This window comes from Schistocerca gregaria, chromosome 10, assembly GCF_023897955.1.
Source record: "Schistocerca gregaria isolate iqSchGreg1 chromosome 10, iqSchGreg1.2, whole genome shotgun sequence".
Classification (NCBI taxonomy): domain Eukaryota; kingdom Metazoa; phylum Arthropoda; class Insecta; order Orthoptera; family Acrididae; genus Schistocerca; species Schistocerca gregaria.
The window spans coordinates 23,806,179-23,819,285 of record NC_064929.1 but is presented as its reverse complement, the minus strand read 5'-3'; the positions used below and the strand labels follow the sequence as shown (position 1 = coordinate 23,819,285).

The following is a 13,107-nucleotide window of genomic DNA, read 5'->3' as shown; positions in this document are numbered from 1 at the left end:
GTCTGCAAGCTTCCTGTGTTCGCACCTATGTCACCTGTGCTTGCTTGTCAGAGACAGACTACCGCAAAACATACAACTCACTCCATGAATTGATTGCTACGGCATCTGTTATCAGCAGTCACAACTAACAACACCAGTAGCAGCTGACTGCATGCAAAGAATAGGAATGTGCAGTGGAATTTACGTGAATTCAGCGCAAGGCAGATCTTTCCGACATAGGCTTGAGAATCTTACTGGAACACTTGAACTGTTTCTAAATTAAGTGTAGGCGTGGGAGGAGGGTGCTTCCTGCGCACTAATAACAGCACGCTTGTCAATTGTGGATGCTAATCATTCGCTTGTATCTTCCTAGACACATCTGCTGGTTGTGAATTATTCCACTTGCATGGCAAGGTGCGCATGTAGGTGTGTTAAAAATTCAGGAGGCACTGGGTATTGATCCCAGTTCCTCTCGCATACTAAGCGAGCGCTCTACCATCTGAGCTACGCCCGCCGCCCCGAAGACTAATGCTGCTACACACAGCCATATAGACGACACAGACCCTTGCACTCCCATTATTCAGAGACAAACACTACACTCTATGTATCCGTTAGGGTGTCTTTCAGGTTTCGTGCATTATGTATCGAATCGTAGTTGGCCACAATGAAAGTGGCACGTATAACGTCGAAAATAGAATTCGGACACCGCTCTGAGTAAGACCAACGTGTTGTCCACCCTCTAGACTTCAATGAGGTTAAGCCGCGATACCTAAGACAGATCTGCACTCGATGACACCTCGATAACAGCCGGTCCCCACACTTACATCTTGCTCTCCTTACGTCAGTATACATCATATCAGTCTGTGACGCTGGCTTTGCAACATCTTGCGTGCCTTTAGGTTCGCCGCGACCAACACTTACCATGCACTGACAACAAAATATGGAGGCGCCGCGGCTTGAACCCTGGACCTTTCACATGCCAAGCGAACGCTCTACCAACTGAGCTACGCCCCATGCACGACGAAACTGCGCTATTCCCCATTCTTTGCGACTCAGATGCGCACGGACACGATGCTTGGTTGGTTTGTAGCGGTGAAGGGAGCAGAGTACAAAGGCGCGGACCCGTTCATATACACAAAAGATCCAAGTAGTTTCGATGCTCTGGTATTACAAATGTAAATTCCGTCTGTTTTTAACGTCTTAAATTGAAAGAGCCGTCACAAATTGCTCCGTTTTCACTCCTGGTCGACAATCATACAGCACCTGAGGTAACAAACACATCTCGAGCCCCATTGTGCACTCCATTATTCATGCCAACTCAGTGCCTCGCTCTTTACTACTGTGTACCAATCTTGTCATCCAACTGCAAAACACTGGGCCACAACAAGTTTCCGCGTCTCCATTGCAATGCGCATACTACGAAACGTTCCCCAAACTTGGCACTCACCCTGGCAGCCGACTTTTCCGACTTTCCACGACGCTCACGCTAGTGACAGCATTATTTATAGTTCGACGTCGCGCCAAAGCGAATGAGCACATTTCGCCTACGGCTTAGGCCGCCCTCCTACTGTGGCTGCTCGGTGTCTGCAGGCAGCGAGGGTCTGCAAGCTTCCTGTGTTCGCACCTATGTCACCTGTGCTTGCTTGTCAGAGACAGACTATCGCAAAACATACAACTCACTCCATGAATTGATTGCTACGTCATCTGTTATCAGCAGTCACAACTAGCAACACCAGTAGCAGCTGACTGCACGCAATGAATAAGAATGTGCAGTGGGATTTACGTGAACTCGGCGCAAGGCAGATCTTTCCGACATAGGCTTGAGAATCTTACGGGAACACTTGTACTGTTTCTAAATTAAGTGTAGGCGTGGGAGGAGGGTGCTTCCTGCGCACTAATAACAGCACGCTTGTCAATTGTGGATGCTATTCATTCGCTTGTATCTTCCTAGACACATCTGCTGGTTGTGAATTATTCCTCTTGCATGGCAAGGTGCGCATGTAGGTGTGTTAAAAGTTCTGGAGGCACTGGGTATTGATCCCAGTACCTCTCGCAAACTAAGCGAGCGCTCTACCATCTGAGCTACGCCCGCCCACCCGAAGACTAATGGTGCTACATACAGCCATATAGACGACACAGACCCTTGCACTCCCATTATTCAGCAGACAAACACTACTCTCTATGTATCCGTTAGGGTGTCTTTCAGGTTTCGTGCATTATGTATTGAATCGTAGTTGGCCACAATGAAAGTGGCACGTATAACGTCGAAAATAGAATTCGGACACCGCTCTGAGTAAGACCAACGTGTTGTCCACCCTCTAGACTTCAATGAGGTTAAGCCGCGATACCTAAGACAGATCTGCACTCGATGACACCTCGATAACAGCCGGTCCCCACACTTACATCTTGCTCTCCTTACGTCAGTATACATCATATCAGTCTGTGACGCTGGCTTTGCAACATCTTGCGTGCCTTTAGGTTCGCCGCGACCAACACTTACCATGCACTGACCACAAAAAATGGAGGCGCCGCGGCTTGAACCCTGGACCTTTCACATGCCAAGCGAACGCTCTACCAACTGAGCTACGCCCCATGCACGACCAAACTGCGCTATTCCCCATTCTTTGCGACTCAGATGCGCACGGACACGATGCTTGATTGGTTTGTAGCGGTGAAGGGAGCAGAGTACAAAGGCGCGGACCCGTTCATATACACAAAAGTTCCAAGTAGTTTCGATGCTCTGGTATTACAAATGCAAATTCCATCAGTTTTTAACGTCTTAAATTGAAAGAGCCGTCACAAATTGCTCCGTTTTCACTCCTTGACGACAATCATACAGCACCTGAGGTAACAAACACATCTCGAGCCCCATTGTGCACTCCATTATTCATGCCAACTCAGTGCCTCGCTCTTTACTACTGTGTACCAATCTTGTCGTCCAACTGCAAAACAATGGGCCACAATAAGTTTCCGCGTCTCCATTGCACTGCGCATACTACGAAACGCTCCCCAAACTTGGCACTCACCCTCGCAGCCGACTTTTCCGACTTTCCACGACGCTCACGCTAGTGACAGCATTATTTATAGTTCGACGTCGCGCCAAAGCAAATGAGCACATTTCGCCTACGGCTTAGGCCGCCCTCCTACTGTGGCTGCTCGGTGTCTGCAGGCAGCGAGGGTCTGCAAGCTTCCTGTGTTCGCACCTATGTCACCTGTGCTTGCTTGTCAGAGACAGACTATCGCAAAACATACAACTCACTCCATGAATTGATTGCTACGGCATCTGTTATCAGCAGTCACAACTAGCAACACCAGTAGCAGCTGACTGCACGCAATGAATAAGAATGTGCAGTGGGATTTACGTGAACTCGGCGCAAGGCAGATCTTTCCGACATAGGCTTGAGAATCTTACGGGAACACTTGTACTGTTTCTAAATTAAGTGTAGGCGTGGGAGGAGGGTGCTTCCTGCGCACTAATAACAGCACGCTTGTCAATTGTGGATGCTAATCATTCGCTTGTATCTTCCTAGACACATCTGCTGGTTGTGAATTATTCCTCTTGCATGGCAAGGTGCGCATGTAGGTGTGTTAAAAGTTCTGGAGGCACTGGGTATTGATCCCAGGACCTCTCGCATACTAAGCGAGCGCTCTACCATCTGAGCTACGCCCGCCCACCCGAAGACTAATGGTGCTACATACAGCCATATAGACGACACAGACCCTTGCACTCCCATTATTCAGCAGACAAACACTACTCTCTATGTATCCGTTAGGGTGTCTTTCAGGTTTCGTGCATTCTGTATTGAATCGTAGTTGGCCACAATGAAAGTGGCACGTATAACGTCGAAAATAGAATTCGGACACCGCTCTGAGTAAGACCAACGTGTTGTCCACCCTCTAGACTTCAATGAGGTTAAGCCGCGATACCTAAGACAGATCTGCACTCGATGACACCTCGATAACAGCCGGTCCCCACACTTACATCTTGCTCTCCTTACGTCAGTATACATCATATCAGCCTGTGACGCTGGCTTTGCAACATCTTGCGTGCCTTTAGGTTCGCCGCGACCAACACTTACCATGCACTGACCACAAAAAATGGAGGTGCCGTGGCTTGAACCCTGGACCTTTCACATGCCAAGAGAACGCTCTACCAACTGAGCTACGCCCCATGCACGACCAAACTGCGCTATTCTCCATTCTTTGCGACTCAGATGCGCACGGACACGATGCTTGGTTGGTTTGTAGCGGTGAAGGGAGCAGAGTACAAAGGCGCGGACCCGTTCATATACACAAAAGTTCCAAGTAGTTTCGATGCTCTGGTATTACAAATGCAAATTCCATCTGTTTTTAACGTCTTAAATTGAAAGAGCCGTCACAAATTGCTCCGTTTTCACTCCTTGACGACAATCATACAGCACCTGAGGTAACAAACACATCTCGAGCCCCCATTGTGCACTCCATTATTCATGCCAACTCAGTGCCTCGCTCTTTACTACTGTGTACCAATCTTGTCGTCCAACTGCAAAACACTGGGCCACAATAAGTTTCCGCGTCTCCATTGCACTGCGCATACTACGAAACGCTCCCCAAACTTGGCACTCACCCTCGCAGCCGACTTTTCCGACTTTCCACGACGCTCACGCAACGCTCACGCTAGTGACAGCATTATTTATAGTTCGACGTCGCGCCAAAGCGAATGAGCACATTTCGCCTACGGCTTAGGCCGCCATCCTACTGTGGCTGCTCGGTGTCTGCAGGCAGCGAGGGTCTGCAAACTTCCTGTGTTCGCACCTATGTCACCTGTGCTTGCTTGTCAGAGACAGACTATCGCAAAACATAAAACTCACTCCATGAATTGATTGCTACGGCATCTGTTACCAGCAGTCACAACTAGCAACACCAGTAGCAGCTGACTGCACGCAATGAATAAGAATGTGCAGTGGGATTTACGTGAACTCGGCGCAAGGCAGATCTTTCCGACATAGGCTTGAGAATCTTACGGGAACACTTGTACTGTTTCTAAATTAAGTGTAGGCGTGGGAGGAGGGTGCTTCCTGCGCACTAATAACAGCACGCTTGTCAATTGTGGATGCTAATCATTCGCTTGTATCTTCCTAGACACATCTGCTGGTTGTGAATTATTCCTCTTGCATGGCAAGGTGCGCATGTAGGTGTGTTAAAAGTTCTGGAGGCACTGGGTATTGATCCCAGTACCTCTCGCAAACTAAGCGAGCGCTCTACCATCTGAGCTACGCCCGCCCACCCGAAGACTAATGGTGCTACATACAGCCATATAGACGACACAGACCCTTGCACTCCCATTATTCAGCAGACAAACACTACTCTCTATGTATCCGTTAGGGTGTCTTTCAGGTTTCGTGCATTCTGTATTGAATCGTAGTTGGCCACAATGAAAGTGGCACGTATAACGTCGAAAATAGAATTCGGACACCGCTCTGAGTAAGACCAACGTGTTGTCCACCCTCTAGACTTCAATGAGGTTAAGCCGCGATACCTAAGACAGATCTGCACTCGATGACACCTCGATAACAGCCGGTCCCCACACTTACATCTTGCTCTCCTTACGTCAGTATACATCATATCAGCCTGTGACGCTGGCTTTGCAACATCTTGCGTGCCTTTAGGTTCGCCGCGACCAACACTTACCATGCACTGACCACAAAAAATGAAGGCGCCGCGGCTTGAACCCTGGACCTTTCACATGCCAAGCGAACGCTCTACCAACTGAGCTACGCCCCATGCACGACCAAACTACGCTATTCCCCATTCTTTGCGACTCAGATGCGCACGGACACGATGGTTGGTTGGTTTGTAGCGGTGAAGGGAGCAGAGTACAAAGGCGCGGACCCGTTCATATACACAAAAGTTCCAAGTAGTTTCGATGCTCTGGTATTACAAATGCAAATTCCGTCTGTTTTTAACGTCTTAAATTGAAAGAGCCGTCACAAATTGCTCCGTTTTCACTCCTTGACGACAATCATACAGCACCTGAGGTAACAAACACATCTCGAGCCCCCATTGTGCACTCCATTATTCATGCCAACTCAGTGCCTCGCTCTTTACTACTGTGTACCAATCTTGTCGTCCAACTGCAAAACACTGGGCCACAATAAGTTTCCGCGTCTCCATTGCACTGCGCATACTACGAAACGCTCCCCAAACTTGGCACTCACCCTCGCAGCCGACTTTTCCGACTTTCCACGACGCTCACGCTAGTGACAGCATTATTTATAGTTCGACGTCGCGCCAAAGCGAATGAGCACATTTCGCCTACGGCTTAGGCCGCCCTCCTAGTGTGGCTGCTCGGTGTCTGCAGGCAGCGAGGGTCTGCAAGCTTCCTGTGTTCGCACCTATGTCACCTGTGCTTGCTTGTCAGAGACAGACTATCGCAAAACATACAACTCACTCCATGAATTGATTGCTACGGCATCTGTTATCAGCAGTCACAACTAGCAACACCAGTAGCAGCTGACTGCACGCAATGAATAAGAATGTGCAGTGGGATTTACGTGAACTCGGCGCAAGGCAGATCTTTCCGACATAGGCTTGAGAATCTTACGGGAACACTTGTACTGTTTCTAAATTAAGGGTAGGCGTGGGAGGAGGGTGCTTCCTGCGCACTAATAACAGCACGCTTGTCAATTGTGGATGCTAATCATTCGCTTGTATCTTCCTAGACACATCTGCTGGTTGTGAATTATTCCTCTTGCAAGGCAAGGTGCGCATGTAGGTGTGTTAAAAGTTCTGGAGGCACTGGGTATTGATCCCAGTACCTCTCGCATACTAAGCGAGCGCTCTACCATCTGAGCTACGCCCGCCCACCCGAAGACTAATGGTGCTACATACAGCCATATAGACGACACAGACCCTTGCACTCCCATTATTCAGCAGACAAACACTACTCTCTATGTATCCGTTAGGGTGTCTTTCAGGTTTCGTGCATTCTGTATTGAATCGTAGTTGGCCACAATGAAAGTGGCACGTATAACGTCGAAAATAGAATTCGGACACCGCTCTGAGTAAGACCAACGTGTTGTCCACCCTCTAGACTTCAATGAGGTTAAGCCGCGATACCTAAGACAGATCTGCACTCGATGACACCTCGATAACAGCCGGTCCCCACACTTACATCTTGCTCTCCTTACGTCAGTATACACCATATCAGTCTGTGACGCTGGCTTTGCAAAATCTTGCGTGCCTTTAGGTTCGCCGCGACCAACACTTACCATGCACTGACCACAAAAAATGGAGGCGCCGCGGCTTGAACCCTGGACCTTTCACATGCCAAGCGAACGCTCTACCAACTGAGCTACGCCCCATGCACGACCAAACTGCGCTATTCCCCATTCTTTGCGACTCAGATGCGCACGGACACGATGCTTGGTTGGTTTGTAGCGGTGAAGGGAGCAGAGTACAAAGGCGCGGACCCGTTCATATACACAAAAGTTCCAAGTAGTTTCGATGCTCTGGTATTACAAATGCAAATTCCGTCTGTTTTTAACGTCTTAAATTGAAAGAGCCGTCACAAATTGCTCCGTTTTCACTCCTGGTCGACAATCATACAGCACCTAAGGTAACAAACACATCTCGAGCCCCATTGTGCACTCCATTATTCATGCCAACTCAGTGCCTCGCTCTTTACTACTGTGTACCAATCTTGTCATCCAACTGCAAAACACTGGGCCACAACAAGTTTCCGCGTCTCCATTGCAATGCGCATACTACGAAACGTTCCCCAAACTTGGCACTCATCCTCGCAGCCGAATTTTCCGACTTTCTACGACGCTCACGCTAGTGACAGCATTATTTATAGTTCGACGTCGCGCCAAAGCGAATGAGCACATTTCGCCTACGGCTTAGGCCGCCATCCTACTGTGGCTGCTCGGTGTCTGCAGGCAGCGAGGGTCTGCAAGCTTCCTGTGTTCGCACCTATGTCACCTGTGCTTGCTTGTCAGAGACAGACTATCGCAAAACATACAACTCACTCCATGAATTGATTGCTACGGCATCTGTTATCAGCAGTCACAACTAGCAACACCAGTAGCAGCTGACTGCACGCAATGAATAAGAATGTGCATTGGGATTTACGTGAACTCGGCGCAAGGCAGATCTTTCCGACATAGGCTTGAGAATCTTACGGGAACACTTGTACTGTTTCTAAATTAAGTGTAGGCGTGGGAGGAGGGTGCTTCCTGCGCACTAATAACAGCACGCTTGTCAATTGTGGATGCTAATCATTCGCTTGTATCTTCCTAGACACATCTGCTGGTTGTGAATTATTCCTCTTGCATGGCAAGGTGCGCATGTAGGTGTGTTAAAAGTTCTGGAGGCACTGGGTATTGATCCCAGTACCTCTCGCATACTAAGCGAGCGCTCTACCATCTGAGAGACGCCCGCCCACCCGAAGACTAATGGTGCTACATACAGCCATATAGACGACACAGACCTTGCACTCCCATTATTCAGCAGACAAACACTACTCTCTATGTATCCGTTAGGGTGTCTTTCAGGTTTCGTGCATTCTGTATTGAATCGTAGTTGGCCACAATGAAAGTGGCACGTATAACGTCGAAAATAGAATTCGGACACCGCTCTGAGTAAGACCAACGTGTTGTCCACCCTCTAGACTTCAATGAGGTTAAGCCGCGATACCTAAGACAGATCTGCACTCGATGACACCTCGATAACAGCCGGTCCCCACACTTACATCTTGCTCTCCTTACGTCAGTATACATCATATCAGTCTGTGACGCTGGCTTTGCAACATCTTGCGTGCCTTTAGGTTCGCCGCGACCAACACTTACCATGCACTGACCACAAAAAATGGAGGCGCCGCGGCTTGAACCCTGGACCTTTCACATGCCAAGCGAACGCTCTACCAACTGAGCTACGCCCCATGCACGACCAAACTGCGCTATTCCCCATTCTTTGCGACTCAGATGCGCACGGACACGATGCTTGGTTGGTTTGTAGCGGTGAAGGGAGCAGAGTACAAAGGCGCGGACCCGTTCATATACACAAAAGTTCCAAGTAGTTTCGATGCTCTGGTATTACAAATGCAAATTCCGTCTGTTTTTAACGTCTTAAATTGAAAGAGCCGTCACAAATTGCTCCGTTTTCACTCCTGGTCGACAATCATACAGCACCTGAGGTAACAAACACATCTCGAGCCCCATTGTGCACTCCATTATTCATGCCAACTCAGTGCCTCGCTCTTTACTACTGTGTACCAATCTTGTCGTCCAACTGCAAAACACTGGGCCACAATAAGTTTCCGCGTCTCCATTGCACTGCGCATACTACGAAACGCTCCCCAAACTTGGCACTCACCCTCGCAGCCGACTTTTCCGACTTTCCACGACGCTCACGCTAGTGACAGCATTATTTATAGTTCGACGTCGCGCCAAAGTGAATGAGCACATTTCGCCTACGGCTTAGGCCGCCATCCTACTGTGGCTGCTCGGTGTCTGCAGGCAGCGAGGGTCTGCAAACTTCCTGTGTTCGCACCTATGTCACCTGTGCTTGCTTGTCAGAGACAGACTATCGCAAAACATACAACTCACTCCATGAATTGATTGCTACGGCATCTGTTATCAGCAGTCACAACTAGCAACACCAGTAGCAGCTGACTGCACGCAATGAATAAGAATGTGCAGTGGGATTTACGTGAACTCGGCGCAAGGCAGATCTTTCCGACATAGGCTTGAGAATCTTACGGGAACACTTGTACTGTTTCTAAATTAAGTGTAGGCGTGGGAGGAGGGTGCTTCCTGCGCACTAATAACAGCACGCTTGTCAATTGTGGATGCTAATCATTCGCTTGTATCTTCCTAGACACATCTGCTGGTTGTGAATTATTCCTCTTGCATGGCAAGGTGCGCATGTAGGTGTGTTTAAAGTTCTGGAGGCACTGGGTATTGATCCCAGTACCTCTCGCATACTAAGCGAGCGCTCTACCATCTGAGCTACGCCCGCCCACCCGAAGACTAATGGTGCTACATACAGCCATATAGACGACACAGACCCTTGCACTCCCATTATTAAGCAGACAAACACTACTCTCTATGTATCCGTTAGGGTGTCTTTCAGGTTTCGTGCATTCTGTATTGAATCGTAGTTGGCCACAATGAAAGTGGCACGTATAACGTCGAAAATAGAATTCGGACACCGCTCTGAGTAAGACCAACGTGTTGTCCACCCTCTAGACTTCAAAGAGGTTAAGCCGCGATACCTAAGACAGATCTGCACTCGATGACACCTCGATAACAGCCGGTCCCCACACTTACATCTTGCTCTCCTTACGTCAGTATACATCATATCAGTCTGTGACGCTGGCTTTGCAACATCTTGCGTGCCTTTAGGTTCGCCGCGACCAACACTTACCATGCACTGACCACAAAAAATGGAGGCGCCGCGGCTTGAACCCTGGACCTTTCACATGCCAAGCGAACGCTCTACCAACTGAGCTACGCCCCATGCACGACCAAACTGCGCTATTCCCCATTCTTTGCGACTCAGATGCGCACGGACACGATGCTTGGTTGGTTTGTAGCGGTGAAGGGAGCAGAGTACAAAGGCGCGGACCCGTTCATATACACAAAAGTACCAAGTAGTTTCGATGCTCTGGTATTACAAATGCAAATTCCGTCTGTTTTTAACGTCTTAAATTGAAAGAGCCGTCACAAATTGCTCCGTTTTCACTCCTGGTCGACAATCATACAGCACCTGAGGTAACAAACACATCTCGAGCCCCATTGTGCACTCCATTATTCATGCCAACTCAGTGCCTCGCTCTTTACTACTGTGTACCAATCTTGTCATCCAACTGCAAAACACTGGGCCACAACAAGTTTCCGCGTCTCCATTGCAATGCGCATACTACGAAACGTTCCCCAAACTTGGCACTCACCCTCGCAGCCGAATTTTCCGACTTTCTACGACGCTCACGCTAGTGACAGCTTTATTTATAGTTCGACGTCGCGCCAAAGCGAATGAGCACATTTCGCCTACGGCTTAGGCCGCCATCCTACTGTGGCTGCTCGGTGTCTGCAGGCAGCGAGGGTCTGCAAGCTTCCTGTGTTCGCACCTATGTCTCCTGTGCTTCCTTGTCAGAGACAGACTATCGCAAAACATACAACTCACTCCATGAATTGATTGCTACGGCATCTGTTATCAGCAGTCACAACTAGCAACACCAGTAGCAGCTGACTGCACGCAATGAATAAGAATGTGCAGTGGGATTTACGTGAACTCGGCGCAAGGCAGATCTTTCCGACATAGGCTTGAGAATCTTACGGGAACACTTGTACTGTTTCTAAATTAAGTGTAGGCGTGGGAGGAGGGTGCTTCCTGCGCACTAATAACAGCACGCTTGTCAATTGTGGATGCTAATCATTCGCTTGTATCTTCCTAGACACATCTGCTGGTTGTGAATTATTCCTCTTGCATGGCAAGGTGCGCATGTAGGTGTGTTAAATGTTCTGGAGGCACTGGGTATTGATCCCAGTACCTCTCGCATACTAAGCGAGCGCTCTACCATCTGAGCTACGCCCGCCCACCCGAAGACTAATGGTGCTACATACAGCCATATAGACGACACAGACCCTTGCACTCCCATTATTCAGCAGACAAACACTACTCTCTATGTATCCGTTAGGGTGTCTTTCAGGTTTCGTGCATTCAGTATTGAATCGTAGTTGGCCACAATGAAAGTGGCACGTATAACGTCGAAAATAGAATTCGGACACCGCTCTGATTAAGACCAACGTGTTGTCCACCCTCTAGACTTCAATGAGGTTAAGCCGCGATACCTAAGACAGATCTGCACTCGATGACACCTCGATAACAGCCGGTCCCCACACTTACATCTTGCTCTCCTTACGTCAGTATACATCATATCAGTCTGTGACGCTGGCTTTGCAACATCTTGCGTGCCTTTAGGTTTGCCGCGACCAACACTTACCATGCATTGACCACAAAAAATGGAGGCGCCGCGGCTTGAACCCTGGACCCTTCACATGCCAAGCGAACGCTCTACCAACTGAGCTACGCCCCATGCACGACCAAACTGCGCTATTCCCCATTCTTTGCGACTCAGATGCGCACGGACACGATGCTTGGTTGGTTTGTAGCGGTGAAGGGAGCAGAGTACAAAGGCGCGGACCCGTTCATATACACAAAAGTTCCAAGTAGTTTCGATGCTCTGGTATTACAAATGCAAATTCCGTCTGTTTTTAACGTCTTAAATTGAAAGAGCCGTCACAAATTGCTCCGTTTTCACTCCTGGTCGACAATCATACAGCACCTGAGGTAACAAACACATCTCGAGCCCCATTGTGCACTCCATTATTCATGCCAACTCAGTGCCTCGCTCTTTACTACTGTGTACCAATCTTGTCATCCAACTGCAAAACACTGGGCCACAACAAGTTTCCGCGTCTCCATTGCAATGCGCATACTACGAAACGTTCCCCAAACTTGGCACTCACCCTCGCAGCCGAATTTTCCGTTTTTCTACGACGCTCACGCTAGTGACAGCTTTATTTATAGTTCGACGTCGCGCCAAAGCGAATGAGCACATTTCGCCTACGGCTTAGGCCGCCATCCTACTGTGGCTGCTCGGTGTCTGCAGGCAGCGAGGGTCTGCAAGCTTCCTGTGTTCGCACCTATGTCTCCTGTGCTTCCTTGTCAGAGACAGACTATCGCAAAACATACAACTCACTCCATGAATTGATTGCTACGGCATCTGTTATCAGCAGTCACAACTAGCAACACCAGTAGCAGCTGACTGCACGCAATGAATAAGAATGTGCAGTGGGATTTACGTGAACTCGGCGCAAGGCAGATCTTTCCGACATAGGCTTGAGAATCTTACGGGAACACTTGTACTGTTTCTAAATTAAGTGTAGGCGTGGGAGGAGGGTGCTTCCTGCGCACTAATAACAGCACGCTTGTCAATTGTGGATGCTAATCATTCGCTTGTATCTTCCTAGACACATCTGCTGGTTGTGAATTATTCCTCTTGCATGGCAAGGTGCGCATGTAGGTGTGTTAAAAGTTCTGGAGGCACTGGGTATTGATCCCAGTACCTCTCGCATACTAAGC

At 48.8% G+C, this 13,107-nt stretch overlaps 1 non-coding gene across 1 annotated transcript; it reads right to left on the bottom strand.

Annotated features, from left to right (window-relative positions):
* Positions 1-3,577: 3,577 nt before the first annotated feature.
* Positions 3,578-3,651, bottom strand: Trnat-agu (transfer RNA threonine (anticodon AGU)). Its single transcript has one exon. It is a non-coding gene; the product is annotated as a tRNA-Thr (tRNA).
* Between the last annotated feature and the right edge of the window lie 9,456 nt (positions 3,652-13,107).